General features: G+C 40.9%; 1 long non-coding RNA gene across 1 annotated transcript in view; it reads left to right on the forward strand.

The window, feature by feature from the left end:
- The window catches only part of LOC129051988 (uncharacterized), a 105,700-nt gene extending 97,266 nt beyond the window's left edge, over positions 1 to 8,434 (forward strand). Inside the window, exons 6-7 of the long non-coding RNA XR_010138628.1 lie at positions 6,685 to 6,958; positions 7,909 to 8,434. This is a non-coding gene — a long non-coding RNA (uncharacterized LOC129051988). The remainder of the gene's footprint in view (positions 1 to 6,684; positions 6,959 to 7,908) is intronic.
- The last annotated feature ends 6,270 nt before the right edge of the window (positions 8,435 to 14,704 follow it).

Here is a 14,704-nt window from a genome sequence, read left to right on the forward strand (position 1 = left end):
GGCATGGAGACAGGCGCCTGTAATCCCAGCTACACGGGAGGCTGAGGCAGGAGAATCACTTGAACCCAGGAGGTGGAGTTTGCAGTGAGCCAAGATGGCACCACTGCACTCCATCCTGGACGACAGAGTGAAACTCCATCTCAACCAAAAAAAAAAAAAAAAAGAAATTAGCGAATGTAAGAGCATCTATGTTCCAAATGCAGTGTATTATTTTATGCAGGCTTTCACAAGCTCCAAAAGGTTCACCGTGCAGAACTGGAGGTTCTAGAGAAAGACCATGCCTCCTCCTGCAGGTAACTCTTGATTCAGTAAGCAGCACTTGGCTTATCCCTGGGCTTAGTGGAGTTCGAATACCTGACCATAAGACACCAAGGGCTTTGGGACCTGAATGGCACATCATGTCCTGGTGACATCTGAGTTACCTGGGGCGTGCACAGCAGCCTCCAGCATCCCAGGGAGAGCTGTGTAAGGGGTCAGGCTAAAGCAGGTCCCAGGGCACCAGTGACTCAGTGGGTGACTCAGACTTCCATGGCACCTGCTCCTTCTGTTTCTCCCTCCGCCATATATATGAGCTCATGGGAAACGCTGTGACCTCTTACAGAGGAGGAAAGTGCATGGACTTCCAGCTTCTAGAACTGGGATACAATAAACTCCTGTTGCTTATCTACTCCTCTGCAGTATTTTGTCATGGCAGCCCTAGCATGCCATGTAATTTTTACCATTTTCAAATGGGGACACTGAAGCTCAGAGAAGTAATGCTATTTCCTGATGGATAAGAGGTGATATATTTGAGTCCTCAGACCAACTCTGAAGTAGCAAGGTTGTAGTCTTAAGAGTCAAACTTGGCTGGGCGTGGTGGCTCAAGCCTGTAATCCCAGCATTTTGGGAGGCTGAGGTGGGTGGATCACCTGATGTCAGGAGTTCGAGACCGGCCTGGCCAACATGGTGAAACCCCATCTCTACTAAAAATACAAAAATTAGCCAGGCATGGTGGTGTGTGCCTGTAATCCCAGCTACTTGGGAGGCTGAGGAAGAAGAATCACTTGAACCCAGGAGGCAGAAGTTGCAGTGAGCCGAGATTGTGCCATTGCACTCCAGCCTGGGGGACAAGAGTGAGAGTTCATCTCAAAAAAAAAAAAAAAAAAGAGTCAACCTTGAGCCAGGCATGGTGGCTCATGCCTGTAATCTGAGCACTTTGGGAAGCCGATGAAGTCAGGAGTTCAAGACCAGCCTGGGCAACATCCTAATACCCTGTCTCTACCAAAAATTAAAAAATTAGCTGGGTATGGTGGCTCATGCCTGTAATCCCAGCTATTTGGGAGGCTGAGGCACAAGAATGGCATGAACCCAGGAGGTGGAGCTTGCAGTTAGCCAAGATTGTGCCATTGCACTCCAGTCTGGAGTGCCAAAAAAAAAAAAAAAAAATCCATCTCAAAAAAAAAAAAACACAAAAAGAATAAATATGGGGCCTCATGACTGTATATTACTGGGCTTCTGACCTAGACTGAAAGATCAGGGAAGACTTTCCTGAAGAGAAAGTGAGCTATCATGGGCCCACTGTACTCCAGCCTGGGCAACATAATGAGGCTCTGTCTCAAGAAAAACATGCAGAATAAAACCACAATAAGGTACCACTACATAACTATTAGAATGGCTAAGATTAAAAAGAGTGACCACACCAAGTGTTGGCAAGGATGTGCAGGCACTGGAATGCTCACGCTGCTGGTGGGAATGTAAGGTGGTACAACCACTATGGAAAGCAGTCTGGCAGTTTCTAAAAATTTCAGCATACACCCACCATGCCACTCGGCAATTCCATTGCATTCCCACATTATTTTTAGTTAAAGGAAAATCAAGTGGAATGATCTTTAAAGCATTTTTGCCTGACAAATCAATGAAATGTGGATAGCAGCTCAACACTCCCTGGCCAGTCTTCACGGGGCATATGTGGCCTTGTGGCCCCCAGGAAATATGGCTCTTTCCACCAGTGCTAAGTCCACTCTCTCCATCAATCCTAAGATGTTAGTTCCACAGCACTGCCAGCATTGGGCTTTGTCTCTTTCCTTCTTTCTTTGTCTTTTTTGAGAGGGGGTCTTGCTCTGTCATCCAGGCTGAAGTGCAGTGATGTAATGTTGGTTGTAATAGCTCCCATTTCATTTTTAATTGATCTTATTTGGCTCTTCTCTCTTCTTTTCTTGGTTAATTTTGCCAATGATCTATCAATTTTATTTTTCCCAAAAATCAGCTTTACATTTTAATTATATTTTGTATTATTTTGTTTCAATTTCAGTTAGTTCTACTCTGATCTTGGTTATTTTGTTTCTTCTGCTGGGTTTGGGTTTGGTGTGTTCTTGTTTCTTGTTTCTTGAGTTTCTAGAAATGTAACCTTAGATTGTCTATTTGTGCTCTTTCAGTCTTTTTCATGTAGGCATTTAAGGCTCTAAACTTTTAGCATGCTCTTTGCTGTATTCCAGATGTTTTGATAGGGTGCATCACTATTGTTCAGTTCAAAGAATTTTTAAATTTCCATCTTGATTTCATATTTGACCCAATGATCATTCAGGAGCAAGTTATTTAATTTCCATGTGTTTGCATGGTTTTGAAGGTTCCTTTTGGAGTTGATTTCCAGTTTTATTCTACCGTTGTCTGAGATAGTACTTCATATAATTTTAATTTTCTTAAATTTATTGAGACTTGTTTTGTGGCCTATCATATGGCCTATCTTTTTTTTTTCTTTTTTTTTTTATTATCACTATACTTTAGGTTTTATGGTACATGTGCGCAATGTGCAGGTTAGTTACATATGTATACATGTGCCATGCTGGTGCGCTGCACCCACTAACTCGTCATCTAGCATTAGGCATATCTCCCAATGCTATCCCTCCCCCCTCCCCCCACCCCACAACAGTCCCCAAAGTGTGATGTTCCCCTTCCTGTGTCCATGTGTTCTCATTGTTCAATTCCCACCTATGAGTGAGAATATGCGGTGTTTCGTTTTTTGTTCTTGGGATAGTTTACTGAGAATGATGACTTCCAGTTTCATCCATCTCCCTATGAAGGACATGAATTCATCATTTTTTATGGATGCATAGTATTCCATGGTGTATATGTGCCACATTTTCTTAATCCAGTCTATCATTGTTGGACATTTGGGTTGGTTCCAAGTCTTTGCTATTGTGAATAATGCCGCAATAAACATACATGTGCATGTGCCTGTCTTGAAGAAAATTCCCTGTGCTGATGAACAGAAAGTATATTTTGTGGTTATTGGGTAGAATATTCTGTAAATATCTCAAGTCTATTTGCTCTATCACATAGGTTAAATCCATTGTTTCTTTCTTGACTTTCTGTCTTGATGACCTGTCTAGTGCTGTCAGTGGAGTACTGAAGTCTCTCACAATTATCGTGTTACTGTTTATCTCATTTCTTAGGTCTAGTAGTAATAGTTATATAAATTTTGGAGCTCCAGTGTTAGGTGCATATATATTTAGGATTGTGATATTTTCCTGTTGGACAGGTCCTTTTATTAATATATAATGTCCCTCTTTGTCTTTTTTAACTGCTGTTGCTTTAAAGTTAGTTTTTTTGACATAAGAATAGTTACTCCTGCTCACTTTTGTGGCCATTTGCATGGGGTGTCTTTTTCTACCCTTTTACCTTAAGTTTATGTGACACTTTATGGTTAGGGGAGTCTCTTGAGGGCAGCAGATACTTGCTTGGTGAATTATTATCAATTCTGCAATTCTGTATCTTTTAAGTGGAGCATTTAGGCCACTTACATTCAATGTTATTATTGAGATATGAGGTACTGTTCCATTCAGCCTGCTATTTGTTGCCTGAATACCTTGGTTTTATTCATTTATTTGTTGTATTTTTGTTTTATAGGTCCTGTGAGATTCATGCTCAAAAAGGGTCTGTTTTGATGTGTTTCCAGGATTTGTTTCAAGATTTGGAGCTCCTTTTAGCAGTTATTGTGGTGCTGGCTTGGTAGTGGCAAATTCTCTCAGCATTTGTTTGTCTGAAAAAGACTGTTATCTTTCCTTTACTTATGAACTTTAGTTTTGCTGGATACAAAATTCTTGGCTGATAATTTTTTTTTTTTTTCTGAGACGGAGTCTTGCTCTGTCACCCAGGCTGGAGCGCAGTGGCATGATCTCGGCTCACTGCAACCTCCACCTCCTGGATTCACACCATTCTCCTGCCTCAGCCTCCTGGGTAGCTGAGATTACAGGCGCCTACCACCAGGCTCAGCTAATTGTTTTTGTATTTTTAGTAGAGACAGGGTTTCACTATGTTAGCCAGGATGGTCTCGATCTCCTGACCTTGTGATCCACCCACCTCGGCCTCCCAAAGTGCTGGGACTACAGGCGTGAGCCACCACGCCTGGCCTGATAATTTTTTTTTCAGGAGGCTGCAGATAGGTATGTATGCTCATTTGAGGTGTTCTTCCGTTATTGAAGATTACTAAAATCACATGCGTTGAAAAGCATTTGGGATTATGTACTTAATTGATGAGTACTCATTTGTTTTTATATTAATTTTATACCATTTATAAACAATATATAAACATAGGTATGGACATATACATATGTGAGATGTGATACAACAGAGAACATACACATGTGCACATAAAGATAGAGGGAGACAGAAATACTTCAGATTTTTGATTTTAAAACTTTATGAATGAACACATAAAACTCACTGTTAAAAAAAACAGTTGGATTTAAATTGTGCTTTTGTAAATAGAAAAAGTTAACATCTATCTGAGGAAGCCCTTGCTGAGTTTTAGAGAAAGTAGGTAGTAAATTTGTATCTCAAAGCACACACACACACACACACACACACACACACACACACACACACAGAGACACAGACAGAGAGGGAATTTGGGTGTGTTCAAGGAAGATTAAAAGTAGATGCCAAGGTAACACAAAAATGATAGAAATTTATAACAGGATTTTATAAGGAGACCAATTTTATTTACATACATAGCTTTTATTTTGGTCTCTGTTTTCCAGTTGTACTCCAGGAAACACACTACACAGGTTCCCTTCTTAAGTGCTGGTGGGCCACTGCACATGCAGACAGCCCACTTTAAGGGAAGAATCAGGGGAGAAGAGATGCAGACCCCAGAATTATGCCAACATACAAAAGCCTAAGTCAAAGGTCAAACCACACACTTGAAATCTCATCGCCTGTTTGGCCCTGTTTTAAGTATACTTTACTTTCTTTAATTTCTGCTCTAAAGCTTTTAAATAAACTTTCACTCTTGCTCTAAAATTTGCCTCAGTCTCTTCTTCTGCCTTATGACACTTAGTTGAATTCTTTCTTCTGAAGAAGCAAGAATTGAGGCTGCTGCAGACGTCTACGGATTTGCTGCCATTAATATACTTTAGTGCCATTATACATGATAGAATATATATATTCTTATATTTATACATATATACAAAATTTATGTATTCATAGAGGCCTTGAATCTACATTCTTGCTGCACTTTATGTAAACAATCCAGGTATAAGACTAAAACTTATTTTGGAAATACATTAGTCCCATATGATTTCTATTTCATAAAAATGGGAGACAGGAGGGGGAAAATTATTTTTCAGAAGAAAACAACAGAACAACGGCTATTAAATTTTAGATCTGTTCATTTTTTTTTTGAATTTTGTTATTTACCTACAATTTGGACTGAATCCTAAATTTTTTCCTGGCTACAAATTTCAAAACTAATGGTTTCAGAATTTTCTTCCATTTTTCTTCCATTTTGGTATATTATAAATTAAAGCTGTGCTTTTAAAATTTTTATCATTTTTTTATTACACTTTTAAGTTCTGGGATACATGTGCAGAACCTGCAGGTTTGTTACATAGGTATACACGTGCCATGGTGTTTTGCTGCACCGATTATCCCATCATCTACATTAGGTGTGTCTCCTAATGCTATCCCTCTCCTAGTCCACCACCCATTAACAGGCCCCAGTGTGTGATGTTCCCCTCCCTGTGTCCATGTGTTCTCATTGTTCAACTCCCACTTATGAGTGAGAACATGTGGTGTTTGGTTTTCTGTTCCCGTGTTAGCTTGCTGAGAATGGTGGTTTCCAGTTTCATCCATGTCCCTGCAAAGGACATGAACTCATCCTTTTTTATGGCTGCATGGAATTCCATGGTGTATATGTACCACATTTTCTTTATCCAGTCTGTCATTGATAGGCATTTGGGTTGGTTCCAAGTCTTTGCTATTGTGAATAGTGCTGCAATAAACATATGTGTGCATGTGTCTTTATAGTAGAATGATCTATAATCCTTTGGGTATATACCCAGTAATGGGATTACTGGGTCAAATGGTATTTCTTATTCTAAATCCTTGAGGAATTGCCACACTGTCTTTCACAATGGTTGAACTAATTTACACTCCCATCAACAGTGTAAAAGCGTTCCTGTTTCTCAACATCCTCTCCAGCATCTGTTGTTTCCTGACCTTTTAATGATCACCATTCTAACTGGCATGAGATGGTATCTCATTGTGGTTTTGATTTGCATTTCTCTAATGACCAGTGATGATGAGCTTTTTTCTATATATTTGTTGGTCACTTAAATGTCTTATTTTGAGAAGTGTCTGTTCATGTGCTTCACCCACTTTTTGATGGGCTTCTTTGTTTGTTTTTTTCCTGTAAATTTGTTTAAGTTTCCTGTAGATTCTGGATATTAGCCTTTTGTAAGATGGATAGATTAAACCTTGCAAGCTGAAACTCGATGACTTATGTAAACTTCTGAAGAAGTCATAGCAACTTATATATAAACAACCTTTGTGCCTGCTAATGTGTGGACTACACAAGAGGCAAACATGAACCCTGGACTCAGACTGCAATTCAGAGAAATGTGTCAGATTACCACTGCAATTGGAAGATGCTTCAGAAACTCTAGAAATCCTAGTCTATAGACTGCTCTAGACATTACAGGTAAGCCAACATACAACTGAAAGTGTTAGAGCGGTGTTTGCCAAATGAATTGCTCTAATTGTAGCAGCAGTTGTGTGACTTTAATAAGGTTCCCGGATTATACTGTCCCTTTGTTGCTGTGACTTCCCTTTGCCCTTTTCTTGTTTGTCTTTATCCCCTTTTCCATGGGTCATGACTTCTTAAGAATGAGCCTTCATAGTGATGTAGGATCAGATGAAACATACAGTCACAAAGTCATGTCTTCTACAATGTTTTCTCTGAAAGCTTTTGAAGAATCGGGGGGTCATGTGTGCAGGCACAGGCCTGTAATCCCAGCATGTTGAGAATCCAAGGCAGGAGGATCGCTTGAAACCAGGAGTTTAAGACCAGCCTGAGCAACAAAGGGAGACCATGTCTCTACAAAACATAAAATAAATCAAATTAGCCAGGTGCAGTGGTGCATGCCTATAGTCTCAGATACTTGGGAGGCTAAGGTGGGAGGACCGCTTCAGCCCAGGAGTTCAAGGCTGTAGTGAGTACACTCCAGTCTGGGTGACAGAGCAAGGTTGTGTCTCTAAAAGAAAAAAAGAAAAGAAAAAGAACAGGATAAAGAGGAAAGCCAAAGATCTCGGGCATCTCCAGATGATTGCCTGAACAAATTGTTTTTTCTTGGCTTCAAAACCTTTCAAGATGTATATTTCTTTGTAAAACAAAGACATGCCAATTGTAACTTTAAGTGAGGAATCAAAAACCTAGCTCCTAAAAGTGAAGTATTTTAACTCTCATTCTGATAATATTTATTTTCTGAGGCACAGAAGAAAGACAAGATTAGATCAATTGTTTTTCTGCCCACTCCATCTCTTCCTACCTGCCTTCTCCCCTTTAACCAAATATATAAATACTAAGCCTCCTGGAACCTCTTCAGAGAAAACACAAGCCACAGAGATTTCTTGCATCTCATGTTTTCCCAGGGTGCACCGTCAAGCTCCGGCTCAATAAAACTCAATCGGTCAATACCCATGCCTCAGTCAGTCATTCTGGATAACCACCATGAGTCCTGCAAAGCCCTTCAGTAATCTTTTGCCTGCCTAGGTGATGTGTACCCAGGTGAGTCAGGTCTTCATGATTCAAAACTCATCTTCCTTTTCTGTCTTTCCCAACCCTACCACTCAGTGCTGTGTGCTCTGATCTGACCCCAGCTCCCAGGTTGTTTGTATTGGTCTAAGAAAGCAAGACCAGGAGGGGCAGGTTGAGAAGGAAGTAAGCAGCCAACAGCCATGGAAAGTGGCAGGTGGGGCTGTCATTGCTCAAAGCCACACACCCTGGGTGCATTTTGTGAATTTTTCTGGATTCGGAATCTCTTCCCTGTGTGTCTATCTAGAAACTCACCCTCCTCCTACTTTCCTCTCTTTACGCTTTCTGTTTCTAGTGCACTCGTTTATGGCCAGAGAATGGCTATGCAAATAGTTGACAATAGAATAAAAAATGACTTTTTGTAAGACTTGGAAGCTGGCTTTTCTTTCTTCAAAAGAGAATGAGGTTTCTAAAAGCTAGCTTTTATGCAGGGCTGTGTAGTTGTGAGTGTAGTTTTAGGGAACAGGTGCATAAGTGAAGGGTGAGACAGAAAACAAAATGCTGGCTCTTTGTCAAATCCTGAAAGTACAAGGGGCTAAAATCATTTTTGAAGGTAGATGTCATTCAGGAGACCTTGTAAATCTTAGAGTGTCCTCTTACCAGATGAAGTGGAGGATGAGGTTGAATTATGGAGTTAGGTGACAGTGAGCACATACTTCTCTGCCTCAGTTTTTTTTTTTTAATCTGTAAAAATGGGGATGGTGGCACTTGGGATTTTTAGGTGAGGACTGTAGTTTCCTGGAAAGCCCTTAGTATAATGCCTGGTGCATAGTGAGTGCTGCATCAGTGTGAGCTATTATAATTATGGGAATAGTCAAAGGTGCCACCCTGGCCATCCACAGTGGGGAGGTATTTTCCCATCAGGGTCCAGGCAGGCCAGCTGGAGATGAAGCTGATTAGTGGGGAAGTTTAACTTCCAGGAGTGGAAGAATTTAGGAGGAGTAAACAGAATGCAAAACATTCTGTAAATATTCCTTTACCCAACAGTAGGAATACCCAGAGTGGGTGTGGCTTCTGTGACAATCATTATCTCCTGGGAATCTAAGAATGTGTCCTAGAGTCAAATGGCTTTGATGTAAGCCAAACCCAGAAATGGGCTTCAGGTCTACCTTGCACATAGCATTCATTCATCTTGAAAAAGGAAAGCATTCATCTTGCTAAAGGAATCCCCTCTTCTGGCCCAGGCTATTATTTTTGTTTTTGTACTGTCCTAATTTTTAAGGTGTAAGGAGAAAGTCTGAAGAATAAAATAATGATGTACATGTATGAAATAACAGGGTAGAATTGAGACTGGTACGTGTAAGTTAAGAGAAATTGTGTATAAATTTTGTGTGAGCAGAAAAAGGATTTCTTGTTGCAAACAGGCCTCTCCATATAAATAATACCCATTGCCTTGAGTGGATAGCAGACTGCATCACAAGAACATTCCAGCAGAGTCATGAGAATTCAATGGGTAGTGTGGCTTCTTTAATTGGCAGGTTAGACTGAGTAAGTTATTGAAGAGAAAGGAGTTGAAGGAGAAGATGGGTGAGGGCAAGAAAAATGGGAAGATGAAAGGAAAGGACTGAAAGGAATGTTTACCAAGGGCTCATCAGGTACCAGGCTCTGTGCCTAATGTCTTATACATGTTAATTTACTCTTCCACTGTCATTTTCTGATGTAGTAAGAGTCAGCCTTACACTGCAGATGAGGAAAGAGGCTGAGGGAGGTCAAATGAGTGGCCCAGGGTCATCCAGGCACTTCATAGCAGAGCTAGTGTGTTTCACTGTGGTTTGTGCAGACAGAAAAGTGAGACATGGAAGGAAGGCAAAACATTTTTGTTGTGGGTGATGTTTATGAAAGTGACCTGTATGAGGCAGAATAATGGCCTCTTAAAAATGTCCACATCCGGGCCGGGTGCGGGGGCTCACGCCTGTAATCCCAGCACTTTGGGAGGCTGATACGGGTGGATCACGAGGTCAGGAGTTCGAGACCAGCCTGGCCAACATGGTGAAACCCCATTTCTTCTAAAAATGCAAAAATTGTCTGGGCTTGGCGGCGGGCGCCTGTAATGCCAGCTACTTGGGAAGCTGAGGCAGGAGAATGATTTGAACCTGGGAGGTGGAGATTGCAGTGAGTCAAGATTGTGCCACTGCACTCCAGCCAGGGCAACATGACTGAAACTCTGTCTCAAAACAAAAACAGCAACAACAAAAAAAATCCACATCCTAACTCTTGGAACACATGCATTTACTTTTCTTGGCAAAAACACTGTTCAAAGGTGATGAAGTTGAGTATCTTGAGACGGAAAGCTTGTTCTGGCTTATCTGGGTGGCTCCCAGTGTCATCATAAGGGTCCTTGTAAGTGAAAGAGAAAGGCAGGAGGGTGAGGTTGAGAATGATGAAGTCTGAGAGACTCCACTGGCCATTGCTTGCTGTGAACATGTGTGATAAGACAAAATTACAACTAATTTAGTTATAGATGTAATTGGCTTTTATTTGCGATTTATGATTTGGGGCAGCTCTCCCTCTACAGATGCCTCAGCATCCCAAGTAGCTGGGACTATATTGCGGGATCTGGCCAGCAGCCTGCAATGCAACGGGGCTCTTTCTTTGTTCCCAGGCTGATAGGCATGTTGAGAAATAAAAGTCACAGACAAGATAGTGAAAGCTGGGTCCAGGGGGGTCACCGCATTCTCGTCCTGCGATGCTGCCAATGCACTGGATATACCAGCATTTATTATTAAGTTTATTGAGAGTGGGGGTAGGTTAGTGAGGGATTTAGGGTCATTTATAGGCTCTCTATAAGGGTCGTATTCCATTCTGAGAGCTATGGACATCTGCTTTTCTGGGATAGGAATCTTGGTAATGTGAAACCTCCCTGACTGCATGTCCATTCATAGGCTCTCTGCAGGGGGAAGCACATCACGTGCTGTTGGCTCATTCTGGCAGTCCATCCTGGCATTTTTATTTACACAATCCTGCATGCAATTTTGTATTTACAATAATCAGGAGCATTTCATCTTTTACTCCATAGCAATAGTTTCAGGGGTTCTCCCTGTATATCCCCTTTTCTCTGATGTAAATGAACCATAGCAATCATAGCTTGGCACTGATCACGATTGGATTGAAGAATATTTTTTCCAATTTTACACATGAACAATAAACCAATAGCACAAATTATACACAGAACATAATTAACGATAGTGGATCCTCCCAAAGATTTTACCTATTGAATCGGGCTGAGATTAGATAACTCCTCAGAGATACTGTCTAAAACTTCAGCACTGGGTAAAGCAGTTAAGTGTGCTTGAGAAGCTTCAAAAATCTGTTCTTTTAGCTTGCTTACGTCTAAACTTAAATTATATTCACTTCCTTGTAAATGGCATTTTATTGATTCCCAATTGTGAACAGACTCATTATATTGGAACGGAGTTTTACAAAAATCAGAAGTATTCCAGTCACGTTGCATTTGTAATCTATGTTCTAAACTCATAATTCTATCTCCCATCCATATAACAGAAGCACATCACGCGCTGTAGGCTCATTGTGGCAGCCGAATCTGGCATTGTCTTTATACAATCCTGCATGCAATTTTGTATTTACAATAATCAGGAGCATTTCATCTTTTATTCTGTAGCAATAGTTTCAGGGGGCCTTCCTATAGGACTACAGGTGTGCACAACCATGCCTGGCTAATTTTTGTATTTTTAGTAGAGACAGGGTTTCACCATATTGACCAGGCTGATCTCCAACTCCTGACCTTGTGATCTGCCTGTCTTGGCCTCCCAAAGTGCTGGGATTACAGACGTGAGCCACTGCGCCCAGCCCATAAATCACACATTTCTTTGAGTTTTTGTAGTTCCAGCCCAAGAGAAACCATTTAACATTTGAAGAATGGCTGCACACAAATATTTGCACAGAAATAAAAATGTCTGTAGATTGCACCACATGAGGGAGACTACCAGTATGACTATCAGGAAGAAAATATCAAGAGTTTGGAATGTGCACTTTAGGCAAGATGCAAACCAACTACAATAGGATAGATCAAAGAGGAAGCCAGAAGAGTCTAGTCATTTTAACCAGGCAGCACATTTATTGATTTTTACAACTGAGTATCTATAATACCAGTTGTATTTATCCATGTGCAACAAGAAGTGTCAGAAACTGCACAGGCTCCCCACTGTTCAGCTGGTAGAGAGCAATTCTATTATCTAGCATTGGGTGTCTATGTTAAATTAAAACAGGGAGTGAGAATAGGCAAGTATAGAAGTGGAAGCCTAAAAGAAACTCCATACATTTGAGGAAAAGGTTGTGTTACAGATGCAGCTAACGTCAGCCTTTGGGTGGACTAAAGGATGTCTTGTTATGTAAAAATGTGTGGGCTGGGTACGGTGACTCATGCTTGTAATCGCAGCACTTTGGGAGGCTGAGGCGTGCGGATCACCTGAGGTCAGGGGTTCGAGACCAGCCTGACCAACATGGAGAAACCCTATCTCTACTGAAAATACAAAATTAGCTGGCATGGTGGTGCATGCCGGTAATCCCAGCTACTTGGGAGGCTGAAGCAGGAGAATCACTTGAACCCAGGGGGCAGAGGTTGTAGTGAGCCAAGATTGTGCCATTGCACTCCAGTATGGGCAACAAGAGTGACACTCCATCTTAAAAAAAAAAAAGAAGTGTGGTTGACATGATATATCTGACACTGTTACCTTACTCTCAGAAGCTACTTCTTGTGAAATCCTAAGTACAGCCTTATTCTGGGAAGCAAAGGAGACAGGCATAAGCAAGGACAAATTAAGAGAGGTAACAGTCACAAGGACACAGGAAGGGGAACATCACACTCTGGGGACTGTTGTGGGGTGGGAAAAGGGGGGAGTGATAGCATTGGGAGATATACCTAATGCTAGATGATGAGTTAGTGGGTGCAGTGCACCAACATGGAACATGTATACATATGTAACTAACCTGCACATTGTGCACATGTACCCTAAAACTTAAAGTATAATAATTAAAAAAAAAAGAGAGGTAACAGTCTCATCATGATTGATAGTCTTGTACTGACATCTTGAGAAAAGCTGTCCACAGTGTAAAGTCATCGACTTGTCGTGGTTTGCAGTTTGAGTGTCTCTAAGTTATGGTGTTGAACATTTGGTGAGCTCTTAGTGGCCCACACCTCAGACACGAGGGTTTTCCCATGAAATTTACATTGATTTGTCCACCTCCAGCTTATATGGCTTCAGGAAAAGAGCCGCTCTTGTTCTTAATGATTTTATTGGAGAAAATTGAATTGGAAGAACTAAAAGAATTCAGGATCCAGTCCAGTCTACCAGTGGATTATAAATACACAAAGATAATGAACAGTGGTTCAATCTGGTAACAGGTGTACTATGGTTTTTCTTTTCAGCTAGTTTTTCTCTCTATAGGAGTCTCTAGTTTTACCAAAGATAATTCCAGTAGGATGAATTTGTTTGCAAAATAGGTTGAGTCTCACCGAACTTGCTCAGATTTTTTACCTAAGTGCGGCAAGAGCAGCGATGGACCATAGAGGCTCTTTTTAAACTTCGCTTTCCTAGAAGTTTTTAATAAGAATCTCAGATTAAACTTCCAAAAACCTCTTGAGACTAGGAAGCCAAAGCAAGGCCAACTTCAGACTTTGCCTGCATTCCCTATGGGTTTATTCTATGTATATTCTCATATATAACATCCCAGTCAAAGCCTTGGTAATATAACCAATGTTTTCAAATGTGTCCTGTTATAAAGAGAGCAGATTCTTACAGAACTTGTGCAAATAACTTTATTACCATAAACATATGAATACTCATGAATATTTTCCCAATTCTGGGGCACTCAGAGAGCAAAAGCAAATGTTTCAATTTTTGTTTACAAAAGTATATTTTACCAATGGTTCAAGAAAAAAAGTTCATAAATCTGGAGAATAAAACATTGAAAGAATCAGCACATTTTCAAATAAAAAATTATGAAAACATTATCCTTTTGATTTTAGTCCAATAACATTGAGTTTTTTTCTTCTTTGTCTTGAATTTCATGAAGGTATCAGCCTGTTCTTTTTCTCAGTGTCTCTGTTGTGGCAGCCATGAATGAGACTCTGTCAGGTCTCCATGGCAGGGACCTGATTGACAGAAGGGCCAGATCAGTGCATTTCAAATTCACTACCTCCTTTGCACAGAAAGATTCTTTCCCACAGGCTCCCAGCAAGGGCGTGAAAGCAAGCCTAGTCTCAGAGGCTCTCTTTAACTCTAACGGGTGACTGGTTGGAGGAGTCCCCGTCAGTCTAGCAAAAACTCTTAGAACTGCATTGGTACCTAAAACTTCTTTCTCTTTCTTTTTCACAGGAATCAGCTCTGCATGGTGGTCTGTGGGTTCTCCCATACTACCTTCATGCCTGCCCCACATTCCCTCACAGGTGTCTTCCCTGATAAATTATCCTGTATGTCTAATCCCATCTTGGATGCATCTCAGTTGGTAAAAACTAACATACCGTGCTTGATTCTTTGCACTTAGCTTTTTTTTTTGTCTCCCACAAGTAGTCAGTAACCATGTCCTAGTGTTTTATGTGTTACCTCTTTTTCCATATAAATGGAAAAAGGTAGGTACTGTTGAGGGGCACTTCCTATGTGCCAGGACCTGTGC

This window comes from Pongo abelii, chromosome 20, assembly GCF_028885655.2.
Source record: "Pongo abelii isolate AG06213 chromosome 20, NHGRI_mPonAbe1-v2.0_pri, whole genome shotgun sequence".
In the NCBI taxonomy this organism is placed as follows: Eukaryota; Metazoa; Chordata; class Mammalia; order Primates; family Hominidae; genus Pongo; species Pongo abelii.